This window comes from Meleagris gallopavo, chromosome Z (genome assembly GCF_905368555.1).
Source record: "Meleagris gallopavo chromosome Z, MGAL_WU_HG_1.1, whole genome shotgun sequence".
Classification (NCBI taxonomy): Eukaryota; Metazoa; Chordata; class Aves; order Galliformes; family Phasianidae; genus Meleagris; species Meleagris gallopavo.
The window spans coordinates 73599979-73612243 of record NC_139435.1 but is presented as its reverse complement, the minus strand read 5'-3'; positions in this window follow the sequence as shown (position 1 = coordinate 73612243).

The window sequence follows — 12265 nt, the reverse complement described above, 5'->3', positions numbered from 1 at the left end:
CTTCGTCTATAGTTACCAGCCTGTCTGTGTTGCTCACAAGGGAGGGTACACCCTTCTGAACTTTTCTTTTCTGGTTAATATACCCATAGACAGCTTTCTTATTCATTGCACTTCAATTCCAGCTCCAGCTGGCCCTTGTCCGTCCTGACCCCATCCTTATACAGCCTAGCACTATCCCTATACTCCTCCCAAGATGCTGTCCCTGCATCCACTGCCTGTGCATTTTCTTCCTGCTCTCCAGTTTGACCAGCCTGTTCCAGTTCAGCCTCCCCTTCCTCCCCTGACTTCCTATACCTGAGATAGAGGGTTCTTGTGCCTTAAGAAAGCCACCCTGAAGATCTGCTAGCTCTGCTCTGCATGAGCTTGTTGTGAAGGTGACGCACTGTAAATGGTTCTTCAAAACAGAAAATCTAATTCTCATCTTCCTTCTCCCTTGGAGGACATTCTCCCAGGAAAGCCAGTAAATGCTGGCAAGCAGAAATGCAGGGGTAGGAACGCATCACAGACAGGAGAAACCAGAAAACACTGCAAAGCTTTCAGTAGATCACAAAACACAGTATGAGCTGAGCCTTTGTAGAGTATGCGGTTCCCAGAACTATTTTTGGCCCCTCTTTTTTTTTTAGGCTATTGACATAAAGTCCAGCACCAGAGAAATAGAAATATCCTTCTATGGCAAGAGCCATATCCTTCAGCTGTGGCTCTTGCCTTAAGCTATGCCTGTGGCTGAGGTACACAGTTATGGGGAATGGGTGGTTTAAAGGAACATGCCTCGTGATGCTATAATTCAATCATGACAGTATGATTTTTTTTAAATTCCTTTGCAGTCATGTTAGTCTTCCTTTATCTCTGGGTGACAATTCCGCTACAGTTACAGTATCTAATGCTTGATCATTTTTTCTTACTTTTTGTATTGCTTTACAATAACAGTAAAAGCCATACAGACGCTGAAAATTCTTAATGCATTTCCACTGAGTACTTAAACAACAAAATGCAGAACCATTGTTAACTGCAGATAGGAAATATCAAGAGCAAAGTGCGAAGGGTTTTCCATGTTTGCCATGATATGGACTTTTCTCAAGCATTCAAATTTGTCAGAATTTTTTTTTTCTCCTCTTTTGCCATCTAAGAGGAGAAGGTAGCACCCTCAAATATCCATTTTTCTCTTCTCTGTGAATGACAGAGAATGAAGGGACACTCACATTTTCAGCGACTCAGTACTCCATTATCACGCTAAAGATGGAAGAAAAATTCCTTGCCAAGACTCAAAGAAATGGTTGTGGAATAATTCACATATTTGCATTATTCTGTGAGGCAATCTGTGGTTAATTTCCATTCTGATATGTGTCAGTGTTTCAATATGGTTTCATCCAGATGTCCTTAGGTTTTAATGTCTCTCAGGCAATTAGAATACTCAATAAAGAGAATTTTGTGCTGAAGTAAGAGTTGTACCTTGGTGTAAAACTGATTCAGTCCCCTACTGAGAGCGCTATGCTAGAAGCTTGTTGTTTTAGGTCCCAAATATATGTCCTAGGAAATAGAGTAACAGTTTATGAGTCAGGATACTTCTATAATTTCTACCTAGCACTGAGAAAGTTGTTCATATTACTAGAAATTTTTGTTATCTTATGCATAATGAGTCTGCATTCATAGATTACAGCAAATAACACCTGTCCAGAGAAAAAACATTCAAGTGCGGAATTCACAACAATATTTGCAATTCCCTCATCAGAACAGGTTTTTCTGTTGCTTAACTGGTAAACTTAGCATGCCATGAAACAAAATCATATCTGTTACCTCAACTGCTGTATTTATTTGTTTGTCTGTTTGTTAGATTGATGGTTTTTCATCTCCCTTTTTAGAGCAGTTGGGGCACTTTGTAAAGGCAAAGCTTGCTCACAAACTGTCTGCCCATTCTGGTGTGTAGAAATGTCACTCCACATGCTGACACAGTACAGGGACATTGCTCATAGATGCCATTGGGGTGGATGGATGAGGCACTGTCTGAGACAGAAAGAAAACGTGACAATTTCACATCTATAGAATGGTGTTTCATGTCATCCATAGTGTGAGTTTATATAACTGTAGTACATACATACGGTAATGCAGGTATGTCAATAGTTATTAACTAGCAGTGTGGGTGATAATTACGTGATAACTGCAGTGATGGTTGTGGATAACAGCAAAGTCAGCAGTATGCAGCTGTGTTAGCACTACAGTAGTACGGTTATGATGTCTGCTCCTAAATCTGTAAGTTCTCTGGATGCTCCAAAGTCTGAAAGCCCACCTCTCTTGGCACTGAACATCCACACTGACAGCATGGGCCTCAGCGTGCTGTGCCTGGTCAAACTCACCTGGTAAAGAAGGTGCACACCACAGTACATGATGCTTGCAACCTGGTGTAAACATTGGCAACAACACTGGCAACTGCTGACCCACGTTCACGATCCTTGGACTGTGAATCAGTTCACTCAAGATGATGGCCTCTGGCTCTCTGGGCATCATTTCCTCAGTTTTCATCATTCCTAAGTTGTGGATCCAGAGATGATCAAGGGTGACTAGTCACAGCATTCTCCTGTTACTGTGATCTTGTCCTGCAGCCCTTCCCCAGGCTATTGAAAGGTGAGAAGGGCCCAATAAGTGAAAGTTAAAAGGCAAAAAGGCTTCACAGTGACTGAGAATAAGGGGGGTAAAGGGGAACAGTTAGAGACAGTTTATAGAAGCAAGAATGTAGAGCTTGTTAGAAAATAAGGGATGGCAGACACTAGGTCTGGGACAGTGAGGGGGATAAAGGCCATAAAGATAAGGGTTTGAGAACAGACCAAGGACATTTGGCAGGGAGGTGATTAGATGTCCCCAGGGCAAGAAGAAACCAGTCTGGGGGGAGGCCACCCAGAAAGGCCAGGAGTTTACAGTGAGAAAGGTCAGAAGCCTTTGTGAGGAAGAGGACAAATCTTCATCCCATGACCCACTACGCACGCGCAGGAGGAGAGGGTCTGCACGCTAACGAACTCTAGGGCTGTAATGAACATGGATCCGAATTCCAGGAAAACTATTATGTATTAGTTTGGCCAATATCTGTAGCATGATTTTTCCTGACAGTGTGCAAGTTAGGCGGATCCATCCCCCTTGCACCTGGTGTCTGTGCAGCACTGAACAAACCAAACTTGCTTTGTTATCTTATTTGGGTTACAGAGTTTGATTCCACACATCACTATTCCCTGAGACCAGCTCAGAGAGGACAGTCTTTACCATTGCCTAAATGTCTCAAGTATGCCATTATTACATACCTTGTCCTATCTTCTGCTAATCTTATTAAATTAGTAGAACAATACATTTGTTCACGTCAACTCAGCAGGATTGTTTTGTGGTCTTACAAGTATACTAAGGTTTTTTAGATAGGCTAGTCTAATGATACAGTGAGTCTTTCATCTTTCAAAAAGGATGCTAAATCTATTTGTTATACTTGTTATACAATATCAAAAATTCTTATTATGGCTTGGATTGTCCCATTCCCTTTGCCTTGCTTTACTCCAAGATCCCTACCACCACTACAAACTCACATCACAGTTGCTTCTTTGCATTAGTTCTTCCTCTGCATTGCTGCATTTTACAAAGTATAGAATCACAGAATCATGGAATGGCCTGGGTTGAAAAGGACCACAATGCTCAACCAGTTCCAACCCCCTGCTATGTGCAGGGTCACCAACCACCAGACCAGGCTCCCCAGAGCCACATCCAGCCAGGCCTTGAATGCCTCCAGAGATGGGGCATCCACAGCCTCTTTGGACACCTGTCCCAGTGTGTCACCACCCCCTGTGTGAAAAACTTCCTTCTAATATCCAACCTAAACCTCCCCTGTCTCAGTACATACATCCCTATGTGCTATGTGACATAGCACAAATCATTTCTAGTGGGCTGCATTTCTGCTTTCTCAAGTAAGCCTTTGATAGCACAGATTTTATAGTCCCCAAGCAATAGCTGCACAATTCTGTTGCCCATGCTAGCCTAATCACAATGTATTTTTGTCCAATTTTATTATTTATTATTTATTATTTTATTATGCATTTTGATAGAATGCATGTTTCCTAGATATGAAGGATGCCAAAGTCTTGTTTTGTGACTTTTAAGAAAATTATACTTTGAATGAATTTTGTTGCAGGGACTTATTCTGGTGATCATATTTATAAAACACTCAGAACAAAAGTCTGGGAGTTTTTCAAATAGGCTGTAACATTCACATGTGCAAACTCACCAGCAAAAGCTGGAAACATGAAAAGATGTCTAAGTACACTGCCTCTATCCTAATGTACTGTATGAAGCGAGGCATATGTCCAACCCACCCATTTGTTCCTCTTGTTGTTATGAAGGCTAAGAGTATAATTGCTATAAATTGCCACCATTTGGGATTTGTTGAGCCGTGGCTAAGCAGAGCAAAACATCCACAAAAGAGCCATGACAGAAGAGGCTTTTTATGGAGAGTGAGACTACAGAACCTGTGTCCCCATCAGGACACAGCCTGTCTGCACTCACTGGTGTTCATCCGTTTCCTCAGCCAACCTGAACCCAGTGAAGTTCACAGCACTTCAAATGTTTGTTCACCTGATTTTCCATGTTTTGTAGGCACTTGCTGATATTCTCCAGCAACAAAAAATGAATTCATTTAAATGGAAAACGCCCCCCAAACAGTGTTACTCGGGGACAACATTTAGGCAACTAATATGCTGTACAAGATCTTTCAGTACAACGGAATATCTATATTACAGACAGAATTACACCTAACACTTGTTTTCCTGTATCTCTGCATACAAAGATGTTTCCTTTTCTCATCAGCATCTCTAACAAAACTTGAAGGATAACAGTAATGCTTTTTCTTCTCCCCAAAACATCTGACGGTTTTTTTTCCTCTCGTGTTTCTGGAGATGAAAATCGTGCCTGTGTTCCTCGCACGACGCTGCAGCCTGCTCTGCTGCCTCCCTCTTGTGGAGCTCCTGCAGAACCTCAGTTCGGGTTCCTGCAAGGTATTTAATCCCTGCTGAGCGCTGGCTTTAGGGGAACATCGGTAGCTCATGCGACTTCTGCCAGGCGGTGCTCCTTCAGACAGGGTAGAAAGACTCGGGGCTCTAAGTAAATGTTTTGATTTCCAATTCAGATTAGTTGCTTAGCTAGTGTTGTTGTTGTTGTTGCTGCTGTTTTCTTTTGTTTAGCGTTTGTTTGTTTGTTTGTTTGTTTAGTAAGATTATTTCTCTTGCCCCTACTGATTTTTTTTTCCCCCTTGGGAAGCTGATGCCTTTATTTATTTATTTATTTTTGTTAAAAAGAACCACCAAACGAAAACATAGAGAAAAACAAGCCATCCCCTTTACAGAAGTGTAAAATGTTTGCCTGTAAGTTTATTCTTGATCAAATTCTGAACTGCACACATGCTTCAAAACTTTCTCATTGTTGTACAGTGCAACTGCTGGAAGGAGGCTTTTTTTATTAATATATATATATCAACTAATTGGAGCTTTTCTTTTTCCTTCTCACTAATCAAGTTGCTTGGCAGTGCTATGTTTTATTTAGACCTTCACAAAAGTACCTCCCTGCAGTAGTAATTTCCTCTCAAAAAGAAACTGGCAAGTCCATCACCTTAAATGCACAACTTAATAAGTGGGTATGTACCTGATTTGCACACTTTAGAGTGGACAGTGACTCTTTAACCTAACTGACAAGAGGACATCAAATTCTCTGTTTCAGGTAGCTGGGAAATACATCCAAGGTAGATTTATTTTAAGTTCCAGTTCAAGTATTCTGCCCTATTTTGTGAGGAGGGAGCTTTTTTATATTTTTTCCCCAAAGTTTGCACAAATATGTATTTCTTGAATGAGGGCTGTTCAACATAAGTTCAAGTGTGAAGCCAGTGTGACTGCTTTCATGCTTAAAGATCAGTGTGGGCTCAATGTTTCTGATGACTTAGATATATAAAACAATTACCTGGATAAGCAAGCAAAAATCATTTGATTCCCATGCTTCCTATCAATCTTATTTCAAAATCCTTGTTAAGTGCCAAATATTTCAGAAACAAATCTAACACACCTAACTTGAATGCTGTAGGTGTTCCAAGATCATAGGGGAATGATATCAACAGCAAGTAAGTCGGAAGAAAAGTGATATGAGTATACACCTAATTCAAGATGCACAAGAAGTCAATGAAGAAATTATTCAGCTTTTCATCTGCTGATTGTGATGTGAAACCAAAGTAATTCAAAAACAGTGCTGATTAATTTCACTAGAACAGTATGATAAAGTTAATATTGTTCGCCGATGCTTAGATAATTTGGTGGGTTGAGATGAGAGTCAAAAACACAGGGAGATAAGGTATTTGGGACTACATTTTTATTTATTTGCAGAACAAAAATTCAGGCAATGCCATCTTTATTTTCTGCTTTGATTATGGGGCAGACTATCTGCACCCGTGTACTACCAACAGACAGAGAGTGATTAAGGTTTGAAGAAGCAGATCCTAGTTTTGCCCATCATTGCTCTTGTAATGACTTACCTTTTCTCTAAATGTCAGGTATCTTCAGTTTAAAGCCAGAAGAGAGTGCTGCTTCTTCACAATCAGACAGGCTGTGCTCAGATAGATTCATGTAATGTTGTTGCTCTTTGCCTACACAAAACTAGACTATTATTAAGAATAATGTATCTCCATTATACACTCATCAGACCAAAATATGTGCTAAAGAAAAAGCCTGAAGCCTCTGCTGACACAGCCTTTAGCTTGGTATTTATAGTGTATTTATGTGGAATGAAACCTGCTTCCCCCTATGCTCTGCTCTTGTGAGGCCCCATCTGGAGTACTGCGTCCAGGTCTGGAGCCCCCAGTACAAGAAAGACAGCTGTTGGAGAGGGTCCAGAGGAGAGCCACAAAGATGATCAGGGGACTGGAGCACCTCCCCTACGAAGACAGGCTGAGGGAGCTGGGCTTGTTTCAGCCTGGAGAAAAGAAGGCTGCGGGGTGACCTCCTTGCAGCCTGTCAGTGCCTATAGGGAGCCTACAAACAGGAGGGGAATCAACTCTTTGAAAGGGTAGATAACAGCAGGACAAGGGGAAATGATTTTAAGTTGAGGGAGGGAAGATTTAGGTTGGATGTCAGGGGGAAGTTCTTTACAGAGAGAGTGGTGAGGTGCTGGAACAGCTGCCCAAAGAGGTTGTGGATGCCCCGTCCCTGGAGGTGTTCAAGGCCAGGTTGGATGGGGCCCTGGGCAGCCTGGTCTGGTATTAAATGGAGAGGTTGGTGGTCCTGCATGTGGCAGGGGGTTGGAGCTTCATGATCCTTGAGGTCCCTTCCAACCCTGGCCATTCTGTGTTTGTGTGATTCTGCTGAATGTTCTTTAGTGTGAGACATTTATTTTATTTAATATATAATCTGAATATTTACATATGCAAACAGATCTGCAGATATTAGTCATCAAGTCATGGTTCATAATTGTCTTGCCATTATTTGTTTGAATACATGAGAAGTTATTTATATATTTTAGATGTTTATATGTTTGATAAGCTATTGTTTTAGCGTAAGTAACATTATCCCTTCAGCATTATTAAGCAGCATTTAAATCAGCTTATGGTCTGCTAATACTGTTTAGTTGAATCTTTTACCTCGCAAAGCCACAAAAATATCTGATTTTCCTACAACTGTCCCCCAGCTAGGTATCCCTCCCCTTTAAACAATTTAGGTTCAGACAGTGTGTATGCTGTGAGCATTTTTCTTTGCTCTGTGTTATAACCAGATGCTGGAGATCAGGTGCTTGAACACTGCTCTCAGACAGAGGGTTTGAAATGTGGATGGTCTTGTAGGGAGCTGGGATTTGTTTTAGCGATCCTTGTAGATCGCTTCCAATTAATGTGTCGTAACTGGGAAGGAAAAACAATAGAAGAAAAAAAAAAAGAAATTCAAAACAAAATAACAAAATACAGTATAAAACATTTTCCTTAAAAAGAAGTTCCTTAATACTATGTCCCTACAGTGCAATAGCACAAAGTAATTTATTTTCATACACACTTGTGAGACACAATTTCCTACATTTCACAAAATGTTATCAGCAAGTAATGATTAGTCAGCCAAATAACAGCTCTCTGTTCTGATTAGCACAATACTGTGGTGCTATGACATGCCTGACAGTTGACTGGGCAAGCAGACAGCGTATTTAAATAGTATGCCAACTCTGTTTCTTCAGCTCACTTGGAAAAGAAGGTGTGCATCAGGAAACATTTCCCAGCGTGGAAGGGCCACCTAAATGTTGCCAGGTGAGTTCACTGAAAGCTTGTCAGAGAGGTGTTTATTTTGACAAAGCATGACAAAATAAGAACAAAGCATTAACACAGAATGATAAAGCTTCAGGAAATCATTCCAGTGAAGAATCCAAACTAAAACCTACTCTAGCACAGATTTTCTTTGAGAAAATTTGTCAAGCGTACACCTTTGCCGTTGTGCTGGAAGTAGTGAAAGGCACAATTACATGAACTAGTCACAGGAATAACAGATTTTGTAGCCATTAATTTTTTTCCCCCCAGAAATCTCAAAATTAGGAGGAGAGGTGGAAGAATTCGTGAGGCAAACAAGTAAGACAGGAGATGGGCAAAAACGAAGCCTAGAAACAAAGGAGAATGAGAAGACTATATGAAGACATGATTAAAGCTTTACAATGAAAAATGTGGGAAAATGTACCAAAAAAAAGTAGCAAATGTGCTTTAAAAAAAAAAGAAAAAAGAAAGGAAAAAAGGAAAATCTTCTTATGCAAGGATACCTTGTTTTTTCTCCAAATATCTCTTATCTTTACTTTAAAACAGCAATAAATGAGTTTTCTGGATTCTGATTCCATTTGCATTCACATTGATCAGTTTAGGAGTAAAGAGAACATGGACTGCATGTATCTATCTGAAGCTGAATCTGACCCAACAAGTTCATTGTCTCAAAACAGTTCTCCTCCTTAAGGAGGAAGCATTCCTCAAACAAATCAAAACAGAGACTGCATCTGCGTAGCAGAAATACTGAAGCCTGGCCTGCAAAAGTTAGGGATTTTACAATTTCCCACCTCACTTTTTCCTACCAATAGTAAGCAGCACAGTCAGGTCATCAGTATGTATACCCACACTGCACAGGATAGCACTGTGTCCTGCCAGCCCACACATCAGTTACTGTTTATTTTGTTATTATGCCAATCTTTCTTTATACTACCTGGCAGCTTACCTTCATATAATTCAAAAGAGTCATGGGATCCTGCAATCAGCTGCAGTGTAAGCAGTTTTTGTACACACTTGTTGAAAGTGTGTTCCTCAGGAGCTGCCCTGAAGGCAAGGAGTTTATGTGCTTTCTAAAGAGGGCACTGAGAATTACTTCTTCAGCTCTCTCTCACATAGCAACTAAAGAATGTCAATTCCATCAGGCATCCTCTAGCTTTTTTTTTCTCTTTTTTTAGCTCCTATCTAAATGTATTGACTGTGGTATATCTTGTTTTAGCAATGCGAAGAAGTTCTCAACCATGGGTCTTTCAGACAGTAGACCTCTTGCAAACAACCCTACTGGGTTCTGCATTATGTCTATGCAGAATAATGTTTCTTCTAGCCTCCTTTCTTCATGGCAGGTCTTTCAGTGTACAGAGGTGCAGGTTTTACACTGCTAGTCACAGTGACACCACCATAGAACTCACAAACCTGTTTAACAGTTCCCTAAATCAATGTTTTCTCAGTTACCTAAAGCTATTATTTTTTATTTCTTGTAGACTGAGGAGTTCTAGAGATGATCATGGTCTTTCTCAGCTTTTCTTTTGCTTTCCACAGATGTTTGAGAATTCTCTGAAAGCATTAAATTTCAAGTCTTTTCTCAGACATTGAGCTGAGGAAAGCTGGGGAAGCTTTAAAAAAGTCTTCTTAAACAAAGGCTTGTTGTTTTTACTTTTTGTCTATGTCTGAGTGAGACTCAGACACCCGGGCACTGATTTCTGAGAATGTCCTTCTGTGTTCACTTGAGAGGTTGGAACCCAAAGAATTCTTCTCCAAAAAAGGCTTTTTGGATAATTCTTTCCTTTCTCTTGCAGATGTAAACAACCCAGAAGTACCCACTGGAACTGCACTGCGTTCATGCTCACCTTTTGCCTAAAGACTCCACCTATGCCAGAAACACAGAATTGACCCCACAAGCTCTGGGTAGCATCTCTTTTGGTATTTGGGATACTTGGATTTCATTACAAAATGTGCTCTTCTCCCCCTAATTAGAGGATCACTAAGTTGGAGATCTTGAGGAGTAGCTGAAGTTTTCAGTACTTCAACACTGTCACTCTTTCTTTATCAAGCCTTTAGCCTATATGAGAGTTAGATTGTCATTTTGCAATGGAAACTTCCAGTAAGGTATAGGCCCTTAGTGAACTTATGATTTTCTTACCAAAAAAATGGCTGCCTATGTTGTTTTTCACAAGTAAGATGCTAAGCAGCAGAATATTGCAGAGACTAGGACACTCTAACCAGGGTAAGAAATTAATCTGGAGAGCCTGAGCAATACCTACTGTTACCAAACATTAAAAATGTGGGCTTTTCTGAAAGAATACAGAAGGGAAAGACTGCTTACTAAATGTAAATGTATAATTAAATTTATGCTTGCTAGCACAGCATCATCATAGAATCATAGAATCACAGAATGGCCTGGGTTGAAAAGGACCACAATGATCATCCAGTTCCAACCCCCTGCTATCACCTCCGTCCCTGGAAAGGTGATGGAACAGCTTGTGCTGGATACCATCTCCAGACAACTGGGAGAAAAGGAGGTTATCAGGAGTAGTTAGCATGGGTTCACCAAGGGGAGGTCGTGCTCGACCAACTTGGTGGCCTTCTATGATGCTGTCACATGCTGGGTGGATGGGGGAAGAGCGGTAGATGTAATCTACCTTGATTTTAGAAAGGCATTTGATACTGTCTCCCACGACATCCTTATAACAAAGCTGAGGAAGTGTGGGATAGATGAGTGGACAGTGAGGTGGGTTGAGAACTGGCTGACTGGCAGAGCGCAGAGGGTCGTCGTTGGTGGTGCAGAGTCTGGCTGGAGACCTGTGACCAGTGGTGTCCCCCAGGGGTCTGTGCTGGGTCCGGTCTTGTTCAACATCTTCATCAATGACCTTGATGAGGGGATAGTGGCCACCCTCAGCAAGTTTGCTGATGATACGAAGTTGGGAGGATTGGCTGACACGCCTGAAGGCTGTGCTGCCATTCAGCGAGACCTAGACAGGCTGGAGAGCTGGGCAGTAAGAAACCGGATGAGGTTCAACAAAAGCAAGCGTAGGGTCTTACACCTAGGGAGGAATAATTGCATGCACCAATACAGGCTGGGGGATGAGCTGCTGGAGAGGAGCTCTGCAGAGAGGGACCTGAGCGTCCTGGTGGACGACAGGTTGGCCATGAGCCAGCAGTGTGCCCTCGTGGCCAAGAAGGCCAATGGCATTCTGGGGTGCATTAAGAAGAGCGTGTCCAGCAGGTCGAGGGAGGTGATCCTCCCCCTCTACTCTGCCCTGGTAAGGCCTCATCTGGAGTACTGTGTCCAGTTCTGGGCTCCCCAATACAAAAAAGACAGGGATCTCGTGGAAAGAGTCCAGCGGAGGGCCACAAAGATGGTGAAGGGCCTGGAGCATCTCCCCTGTGAAGAAAGGCTGAGTGAACTGGGTCTGTTTAGCCTTGAGAAAAGACGACTGAGAGGGGACCTGATCCAGGTTTATAAATATCTGAGGTGTGGCGGCCCTAGCGGTGAGGCCAGTCTCTTTTCAGTGGTACGTGGAGACAGGACGAGGGGAAACGGACATCAGCTGCAGCACAGGAAGTTTCGCACCAATGTGCGTAAGAACTTCTTCACGGTGAGGTGACGGAGCACTGGAACAGGCTGCCCAGGGAGGTTGTGGAGTCTCCTTCTCTGGAGATATTCAAGTCTTGCCTGGACGCCTACCTGTGCGACCTGGTGTAGGGAACCTGCTTTGGCAGGGGGTTGGTCTTGATGATCTCTGGAGGTCCTTTCCAACCCCTACAATTCTGTGATTCTGTGATTCTGTGATTCTGTGATTCTATGTGCAGGGTCACCAACCAGCAGACCAGGCTGCCCAGAGCCACATCCAGCCTGGCCTTGAATGCCTGCAGGGATGGGGCATCCACAACCTCCTTGGGCAACCTGCTCCAGGGTGTCACCACCCTCTGAGTGAAAAACTTTCTCCTAATATCTAATCTAAGCCTCCCCTGTTTAAACCATTC